Source organism: the organism of the source record quoted next, unplaced genomic scaffold, assembly GCF_019419815.1.
Source record: "Pyrus x bretschneideri cultivar Hongxiangsu unplaced genomic scaffold, Pyrus_bretschneideri_v1 Contig22, whole genome shotgun sequence".
In the NCBI taxonomy this organism is placed as follows: domain Eukaryota; kingdom Viridiplantae; phylum Streptophyta; class Magnoliopsida; order Rosales; family Rosaceae; genus Pyrus; species Pyrus x bretschneideri.
In genome coordinates this window covers 2,777,465-2,788,128 of record NW_025999524.1, presented here as the reverse complement: position 1 = coordinate 2,788,128, position 10,664 = coordinate 2,777,465, and the positions used below count along the sequence as shown (strand labels likewise).

At 32.8% G+C, this 10,664-nt stretch overlaps 1 non-coding gene across 1 annotated transcript; it reads right to left on the bottom strand.

The window, feature by feature from the left end:
- Positions 1 to 6,575: 6,575 nt before the first annotated feature.
- On the bottom strand, positions 6,576 to 6,649 carry TRNAN-GUU. Its single transcript has one exon. It is a non-coding gene; the product is annotated as a tRNA-Asn (tRNA).
- Between the last annotated feature and the right edge of the window lie 4,015 nt (positions 6,650 to 10,664).

Below are 10,664 nucleotides of genomic sequence, written 5' to 3'. Positions count from 1 at the left end.
AAATATGGAAAGGATTTCTGTCCATTTATTTTGTGAGGTAAATTGATGGAATCCCAGTTTGTTATGTAATGAATTCTTCAGATCTACTTTTCTGTACTATTTTCAGAAACAGTTGCAAAAGCCAACTCTGTTTTAATTTATTCCCTTGAATAGCAACCCCACACCTTCAATTAGTTTCAACTATACGAGTTAATAGAACAACATGGACTTGGTACAAATTAATTACTTTATATATGCCAATGCCAACTGCTAAAAAGTACGATTTTGGTGGCTGAATTGCGGTTCGGTCCGAATTTCGGTTTCGGTATTTGGTTCCAAGTGCTCACTCCTAATTAGAAAGGTTTTACTTATCTTCCTTTAGGAATGTTATTTTCAAATATTCAAGTCTTTTATCCTTATCTCGTTTTAAGTTGGCACAACACGTACCTATCACTTTCCACACATTTGAGATCACAGAGTTACCCAAAAACTTGACTTCACTAAACCCCGCACAGCTGTTTATTGACTCCTACCAATCATCAATCTTTGACGGTGTACTTGCTCTTAATCTTAACGTCTCTTATAATTGGAATGAAATACTTTTTGTCTCTCATGTTGTGTTGTTTAATCATTGTAATTTATTTAGAATCTCGAATATCTTTTATGTTCACATATTAAGTTGAGTACATTGAAGGAAACCGAACACTAAATTCTTATCGCATGTATCTTCACTGTCGGAGCTAAACTCTAATGAGTCGAGTTGGGTTAGTTGCAGGTCAGTTTTCGGAACCAAGTTAATTTGTGGGGTCGTGCTATTGATTTTTCGTAACACCTTTTAATGACGAAAACAACAAGACGTAATTTACTTGTTCAATTTCTGGATTGAAAAGGCAAACCAGATCCGTGATTTGACTGTAGGGAATTAAGGATAAGTTCATTCTCTCAGAAATCAAATTGCACAGAAGTTTACCTTTGCAAATTAAGGGGCACTATGTTTATATATAAAACAAAGATTAGCAACAGAGTCCATAAAATTCCTACCAAACTCTACCATTTTCAAGAAGATCCTGTCAAATTTAATCTTAATAACTTATTATTTTCATTAAAAATAGTATATATTTCAACTAGGAAAATTGTAACTCAAGCTTGGTTTGGTTACAAGCAATGATGTTATTCTAAGATAACCTAAAGAGAGAGGAAAGTCACAACTTGGAGAACAATATATCGAACAGAAAGACTCTAACCATTAGAGCAATCAAGCACCTGCATAATTCAAGCTTGTTTCTTTTTACTAGTTGAATTTTTCTCTTTCTCAAATAAAAAACCTCATCAAACTTATACAGAGCTTGAAGTTTTCGAGCAAGAAAGTAATTTTTGCACACTTAAGTTTAGTGTTTTACCTTTATATTTTACAAATCAAATAAATTTAATAGGCAAAAATGAACAAAAATGTTGCAAAATAAGAGAAAACAAATCCAGAAAACCATTTCCCCGTCAAGAATTGCCCAATTTGGTATCTCACATTTTGATGCATGTGCATGGAAACGGAAAAGGATTTGAAAGAGAATCAGATTTGAGAAAGGTAAGCCTGCAGCAAGAATAGGTTGGCCAAAAATATCAAATGAACAAGTCTTATTGGGGTTTCATATGGCAAAGTCAGGGGCGGATCCACCTTGGGGCAAGGTGGGTCAGCTGATCCCAAAGCTTAGAAGTTCTCCACCAAAGCGTTGGCTGATACTCTTTGAAAATATCATGTCCTTAAATATTGTCTGCCAACTGCTCGAGGAATTACCTTTATGTGCACTGGACAGGGTAGCTGCTAACCTCATTCATTTGTATGCATTTCTATCGGCATCTTTTTTATAGGCTTACTCGGCATATGTTCGAATCTAACGGCATGACCACTCAAAAGCTATTGACATTAGTTGACATGCTCGCTCGGAAGTTGTTGACATGCCTGCAAAAATGACTTAGCAAATGACCTCAGAGCTACTAAGACTCAATGAAATACCAATTTGCATATTATTTCGTCCAAAAAAATTTTGCGTGCAACATAGTATTCTTAGTGAGCCCTCAATGATATTTACTAGATACGCTACTAGACAAGTAATGGAATTTCAAAGTTTTCAGACTGCGAAAGAATCCTCGATGGAAATTGATTTGTAAACCAAAATTAAACAAGTAGGTGAGATTTGTTTTTGGACAAACGGTGGTCATCCACAAATCAGGTATGTCAATTATTGCAATTTCAACAGCTATCCTTATTGAAAAAAAAAATGTAACAATCTCGAAATAGGGCCGTGGCCTAATTGAAAACGAAAATAAAAATTATGTCTCGAGAGGAATTAAATGCTACCATATTTGAGGTCACCAGACTTTGATTGTTTATCAAATTGTTGTTTTGTGGACCTATAGTTTAATGGGTACATACATATGTGCCCCATTTGCACATATTTTTTCTAGAACAAGAAATAATGTGAAGCATGTGAATCTACTAAATACAAAGGATGTAGAAATTATATATCATTTCTTTATATTCAAGCTACGTGAGGATAGAATAATCGAACATAGGATTTTATGTGTGTAAACTAATACTCTTAAACATTTGAGTTACAAATTCTTTGTATAATTTAATCATTTTAAGTTGACATTTAAACGACCATATTGTTGTTCACCTCTTAAATATAGACTAACCACAATTGCAATAAGACCCACATGTATTAGAAAGGTATTCAGTAATATAGCTACTGTGTTTACGAGAAAACCTACATGTATCAAAGAGGTATTCAACCTCATGATCAGTTTTTACGTCTAATGAGCATTACTCATCTATTATACGTAAAATCACATGTGTTAGAGAATAATCAACGATGTAGTTAAGTTTACATATCTATAATATTTTGTCCACCAACTTAATGAGAGAAATATTTACCCTACAATCATTAAGAGAGCTCCTCATTTTGTGAACTCAGAGCATAGCAACAAAATGTCGAATGTGCCCTCATTCTTATTGACAATTTAAATGATGAATGACGTATGTTTTGTTGGCAACAATGTAAGAAAATTACAAAACTAGCCGTTGGAAACCACAATTTACCATTTTATTATATATATATATATATATGTATATATATAATGTCGATATTCCAAACCTACAATTATCATTGATTGTATATAAAGAAAATAAACAAATCCAACATTTTATTTGTGGGAAAGAAAAAATCCAACAAAAAATCTCCGGTGTAAATACCCATTAAACGAAGGGTAAAACTGTCATTAACCGGGATTCTTAACCAAAGTGCTGGAATACTTCAGGGACAATTCTGAGATTCCAACGTTGTCCGTACATGTCTTTCGTGCGTCCGACATCTTGCGGCGTGAAATTCCATTTAAATCCCAAACTTTAAAAAACTCTCTCTCTCCTCCTCCTCCTCCCTCTCTCTCTCTCTCAAATCCCTATGTCGATCTGTGTCCACGATTCTTGGGCTTCCAAACCGAATAGCATCCGGAGAAAGCACCCCTCGCTTTCCACAAAAATAACGGGAACGCCCCTGCCTTAGCGAGTTGACCAATATGCCCCTGATGGATCCCCACAATCACGGCATCTCGCCCACATCGTCATCATCTCCAATTCTCTATCTGTGTCCCCCTCTCACAACTCCCGAGAATCTGATTATCTGTGAGCAAAGCATCTGCTTTCCTTTTTCCACCGGCTTTTTCAAGAAAGTTGGTCAAAACCATTACCCTATCATATAATTTCCCCTTTAAGGTAGGCTGATGAGTAAAAACCACTTTCACTTCTCGGGTATTTAGTATTGACCTTTTAATCAAATTGTTTCTTTCTTTTACGTTGGCATAAATGGTTACTTTGATTTTTTAAATTTGAAATCGATAAAAATGATTTTTAAATTTGTTCATCGTTAATTACTTTAATCATGCTGTAAAAAATTTCTATTAAATAAGGATCAAAATGACAAAATACCCTTAATTAATAAATAATAGACAAAATGATTTGGTAAAAATTAGGGGTATTTTGGTAATTTTATCTTATTTAATTAATATTTTTTATTGAAAGGCTAAAGTAATTGATGATGGACAAACTCAGTTACTAGTTATATCGATTTTAAATCTTAAAGAACAATTTTGGCTAAAAAACCCTTTACCATCAAACATTTCAAAAATGTAAACTTAAAATACGGTTTTATTCATAAAAAAACAATTTGGTTATGATAGCCGCTAATTAGTCGGATGATCAAAATTTCTTATAAAGGAATTAATCTCACAGTATTTCGATATCATTGAATCTCACTTAAGTTATTGTGAGAGTAACCTAACCAAACTGCCCGCAATCGTTGCTCTATCAAAAAATGTACTCTTGTTTAGTGTTTATTTTATTACAAACAAGGATTTTCACTTCTATTTTGCCTTCTATTTTATCAACAAATGCATATAGTTAATATCAACCTAAGAAGCCACTTAGTACTGCGGTCTGAAAGTTTCTTCAATTGTAAGTGAATGATCTTATATTTGATTTTCGTCCATATTATTACTAGTTCATTATGAGGCTTAGTCTACTCGTACTCGTTCACCTCTTTATATAGATACATCACCTTAGGTGTAAGAGGTCAAGTCTGTTTTAATATAGTCAAAAGAGGTAACTGTTAGGTACAGGATTTGATCCCCCTTGACTGGTGAGTTAAGGCTCTAGGGACAACCAACCACTGTTTTAGTAGCAGCAAGATAATGATGTTGGAATTTTACTGTGGTGGCCACATAAGTCATTAAACTCAATTTAATTAAGCATTTAATCGTCGGTTTGGTGCACTATGCAAATCATTGGCTTATCTATACTACATGTTAATAAAATATTTTTAATGAAATCTTTACCAACTCATAATTTTTATGCAATATTTCATAATATTGACACTGAAATTAACATTAAATTGTGAAGTAACAGAGAGTTTATATAGAGTCCCACTTTGAGAAATTCTTCTTAGCATTTCCCATACTATTTTCCATGCATGATTAAAAGAAAATATCACAAAAAGAATCATAGACGTTAAAGTAGTTTTACAACATATTGCCAAAGCATGTCTCTAATTTTTTTTTTTTCCTAAAAAAATTATTCAACTCCCACTTTTCATCTTTCTTTCACATTTCTCTCCAACTTCCTTGTCACATCCCCGCCCGGGGGGACCACTTCCCGGGCCCGCTCCACCACCATAGCACGATATTATCTGTTTTGGGCTTACCATTCCCTCACGGTTTTGTTTTTGGGAACTCATGAGCAACTTCCCAGTGGGTCATCCATCATGGGATTGCTCTAGCCCCATTCTCGCTTAACTTCGAAGTTCCTACGGAACTCGAAGCCAGTGAGCTCTCAAAAGGCCTCGTGCTAGGTAAGGATGGGAATATACATATAAGGATTACTCCCTTGGGCGATGTGGGATGTCACAATCCACCCCCCTTAGGGGCCCGACGTCCTCGTCGGCACACCATGACCAGGGTTAGGCTTTGATACCAATTGTCACATCCCGGCCCGGGGGACCACTTTCCGGGCCCGCTCCACCACCATAGCACGATAGTATTCGCTTTGGGCTTACCATTCCCTCACGGTTTTGTTTTTGGGAACTCACGAGCAACTTCCCAGTGGGTCACTCATCATGGGATTGCTCTAGCCCCATTCTCGCTTAACTTCGAAGTTCCTACGGAACTCGAAGCCAGTGAGCTCCCAAAAGGCCTCGTGCTAGGTAAGGATGAGAATATACATATAAGGATCACTTCCCTGGATGATGTGGGATGTCACATCCTTCTCCTTCATATATATAATTTTTAAATCTTTTATATTTTACACGCGCTTATATGAGCTTCATCTAGCTTGTATTAATCCAGAAACTTAAAAGTATTCTTTTTAGAAAAAAAAAAAAACTTAAAAGGAATAATTTATATCGAAATCAGTTTTTTTTTTTAAATGATTAATTTATAACAGAATCAGCTTAAAAAGTGTCATTGCAAATTTTAAAAAATATCCAACTTTCTTCTCATTCATATATATAATTTTAAAATATTTTATATTTTACACGCGTGTTATATGTGCTTCATCTAGCTTGTATTAATCCACAAACTTAAAAAGATTCTTTAAAAAAAAAAAAACTTAAAAGGATTAATTTATAACATAATCAGCTTAAAAAGTGTCATTGGAAATTAAAAAAAAAAAATATATATATATATATATAATTAAAAGCTTGTATTAATCCATAAACTTAAAAAGATTCTTTAAAAAAAAAAAAAACTTAAAAGGAATAATTTATAACATAATCAGCTTAAAAAGATTCTTTAAAAAAAAAAAAACTTAAAAGGATTAATTTATAACATAATCAGCTTAAAAAGTGTCATTGGAAATTAAAAATATATATAAAATTAAAAGCTTGTATTAATCCATAAACTTAAAAAGATTCTTTAAAAAAAAATTAAAAGGAATAATTTATAACCTAATCAGTTTTTTTTTTTTTCAAAAAAAAAAAGGATTAATTTATAACATAATCAGCTTAAAAAAGTGTCATTGGAAATTTAAAAAAAAATATAAAATTAAAAAACGCTAGAAGGAGGGTTCGAACCTCCGACCTTGTGGTTAACAGCCACACGCTCTAACCAGCTGAGCTACTCCAGCTTGTTGTTAATTATTATTCAATTTTATATTTAATTTAATTATTATGTATGAGACACTTTAAGCCTACGTGGGCTTTTCTCTGTTGCTTGCGCAACATTTCAGCAAATCCTTTAGGCCCAGCCACTCGATGAAAATAAAACTCGTACTGGGATTTCATCCTTCTTAAGAAGATGCATCTCACCAGCTCAGTAGGCTATGGATTCCAGAAGTCAATCAAAATAATAAGGTTCAAAAGGACCATTAGAATATGTAAATCTCCACTATATGTCTTCAATTCTACCTTATTCCATCTTATTTTCATCTATAAATGTTGTTTGATGTGCGGAACCGTCTTTCATCTAAACCATGAGTAGCCAACAATCAATGAAGTCGGAAATCGCCTGGTTATCTAAATTTTATGAACCTAATACGTTTGTTTATGTTTGTGTCATTGTTTTATGTAAACTCATAGGTCACTTAACACATAGAACAATATGAAGTTAGAAATATATTTACTTAATATAATATTAGCTGAACAATGTTATTTTGTCCGAATCGTGTTGATAATGATACAATAGTCTTGTGTCGTTTTATGTCAAATTCTATAAAGAAAAATTTAATATACAGTTACATAATCTCTAGAAAACTCTACAGTACAAGTGTATCCAATCCATGCCATAAAGGCCTTTCTCGCAATTAACCATTTCTGGGTATGACAAAAAGGGTAGATTTGGTAATATGACGTCATAAATTGTACGCCGGACTGTTACATGTAATCTGACTGTGAAATTGTGAATGACTGATACATGGTCATTTTCCACTTCAGCGAGTCAGAAAGAAGAAAAAAACTAAAAACCGACGAGTCGCGGGGCCCATACCCGAATCTACTCCTGCAGATGACGTCATCCTGTGGGGCCACCGCATTAATCAAAGGCAACTCCTTCGAGTACGATTATCAATTTATCACTCTTTATGTTCTTTCAAATTTTTATTTCTTTAAAAAAAAATAAAAATAAACAACCGATAGCAAGTGACGATTATTCGCTTATTTCGGAGATCGAGAAGATTCACAAAAGTATTTCAGTCTCTTCTTGCCACAAGTCTGGTTTCCACACCAGTAGAGAGTTTCAAATCCGAGACCTCCAATTTTTAATTTTAATAAAACCTCGTGATCTCTCATTTACTACTAAGTTACCTGTTTTTTGTTATTCCAACTTTTTATTTAATTTCTTTATAAAACCCCCTTTTATTGCATATCTCGCCAATGTAGCCATTTCTAACCCAAGAAGGTTTTAAACCAAATTATCTCGTGTGTGCGTGTTTGGTTTTTATTTCAACTTAAAACTCTTATATTTGAGAGAATTGTTAATAATACTCTCTATTTTATGGTCTTTAAGAATTAATTAATTATTGTTACTTAATATTATAATTTAGTGATATTTCTCTTCACTTATAAGTGAGAAGTTTTAAGTTTAACTTTCGTCAAAGGTGAGTTTGAACAACATTATTACTTACCTATTGTGAGGCTAAGTCTGACTCTTTAAAATAATATTAAAACAATATTATTTGTTAAAAAAAGTTAATTATTTAAAATAATATTGAAACAATTAACATTAATTATAAGCTCTTTAAAAACGTATTTTTCTTTTCAGTATTTAAGAGCTCCTGAATATTTGTCTTGGACGTGGATCGTTAAGGAGCCCATTAGAAATGCTTTGAGACTATTATTATTTTGAACAATATTTAAATATTTAGGCACACGAAATTGATAAAATTTATGGTAACATTATTTGACACGTGTGAAAACACCATAAAATAGTAGGGCCCACCTACGTTAGTAGTGGTTTTTTTTTGTATGTCCAAATGATTTAATAGTTTTAACCAAAATTTACTTACTGTTCAACAAGGGATGGTAAACGTTGTGATTTCATCTTGTCTCGTATCTAGACTATACTTGGATGCTTTAGTATTTAAGTTATTATTACTATTGGAACCGGATCCTCTCCTGAGCTTTGTAAATTGAGCCTCCTGAGCAAATAATCCGGACTGTTGAAATTTGATCGAACGGCTAAAATTATTATAACTTTTAGAGGGCCTTCTGTTTGTAGTCATTGAATCAAATTTCAACGGTCCAGATCCTTTACTCAGAAGGCTCAGTTTACAAAGCTTAGGAGGGGATCCGATTCCGTTATTATTATTCTTTTATAAAAGCAAACATTAGAGGTGAGGGAGTTCGATGTTGTGATTTTGGGTATAAAGATACAAGCTATGTCTTAATTGATTGGGCTAAAAGCCATATACAAAAAAATTTCTTTTTGAACAAATAATATTATCTACATCAAGGAGTTAAAGAGTTGGCTAAGCCTCACAATGGGCTAGCAGTAATGTGGTTCAAATTTGTTTTTGATAAGAATATAACCTAAGACCTCTCACGTACAAGTGAAGATGAATACTACTAAATCATTAAGTGGCAACTCTTTGCAAAATATAACATTTTAATATGAACAATTAATATAATTTTCTCACTCTCGTCAATTGTCAATTAAGATGTTCATGAGTATCTACAAACTCTTTGCAAAATTTTATATTTGAAATGCCTTAATTTTGATTCTTATGAACAACGAGTTCCATACTTAATTATGACTAACACATTATGTGGCTTAGCTGATAACTAGCTCTCTCACTATCATTAATTGTAAGGAGAAAAAAAAAAAAACACCATATACCAACGTTGCAACTCTCTTTCTTATATGACATCCCTTGTGATGACATACAATCCGTTGGTATGAAAGGTGTTCAATGGTAGAAGGGAAATCCGAGAACCCTAGATAGGATAATGCTAGGAAGAGCAAAATTTTAAACCGAATTTGCAAATCAATTTATATATCACCAATAAGAAATAAGCACGTTAATCAATGCTTGAGTAATAATTCAATTATCAACAACCACATCATTTAGTTTGTAAATATGGTTTAAAATTTGTTGTCTCCCTAACTTGCTCTAACCTTTGGCAAATTCCGGCCAGTGTTTGACATTGGGTTAGTGGGCCCCCACACACACAGGTCATGTCGGCCACAATAATGAGCCCAACGACTCTTTAACGAATTGAACGGTGTTGGATATTGGACTGTTAGTTGATCCCACGGTCCATATTGAAATGTATTTAAATTTTAGTTTTATATTTATAAATTCATTGAATTCAACAATTGATATCTAATATGATCAAATCTCACAGTAAGAAAAAAGGTATAACAACCCAAAATTAAATCCAACAGCTAAAATAATGAAAACATAGATCAATATACTTTTATGGTGGCGGTTTAGTGATGTTTCAATAATCTAAATATTTTTAGGTTCAAATGTTCATAAAATAAAATTAAGATAGCCTACATAAAAAATAAAAAATAAAATTAGTCTAAATTCATTTTTTGACAATCTCGGACTAAAAATTTAACTCAGAATAATTGAAACAAAAAGATTTTAACCCAGGATTGGAGATGGACTGAGGATGTCTAAAGAGGACAAATTCAATGATCACAATTGGGATCTATGTCATCACAAAGAATGCTACATGTGCGTTAAATAATCTATTAGTTAGCGTGTCCAAAATAATCTCTTTTTTTGGCTTCAATTCCTTTATATTTGTTCTCAAACAAAAATAAAAGACATTAAAAGAAAAGGAGAAGAAAATCAAATTAAGAAAAACATATTGTGGTTTCAAAATAAACTTCAAAAATGTCAAATATATATATTTTTTAGACTCCAGTTCTCGGAATTATGTATTATCCTTATTTTCTTCTTACCCAACTCTCATTTCTCTCTCCTTTCTCACATTTTTTTTCTTCCGTTTTCGCTTTGACTACAAAAAAACTAAATTAGAAAAAAATTATTTTACCAAACATACCCCACTTCTCCACCTCACATTTCACCATTCAAATCATAGAGGGAAGCATGATCCTATATTAATCCTTTTTCTTTCTAATCTGAATTTCATAATCACCTTGAAAGCTTTAAATCAGAAAATCAAGAAGGAAGA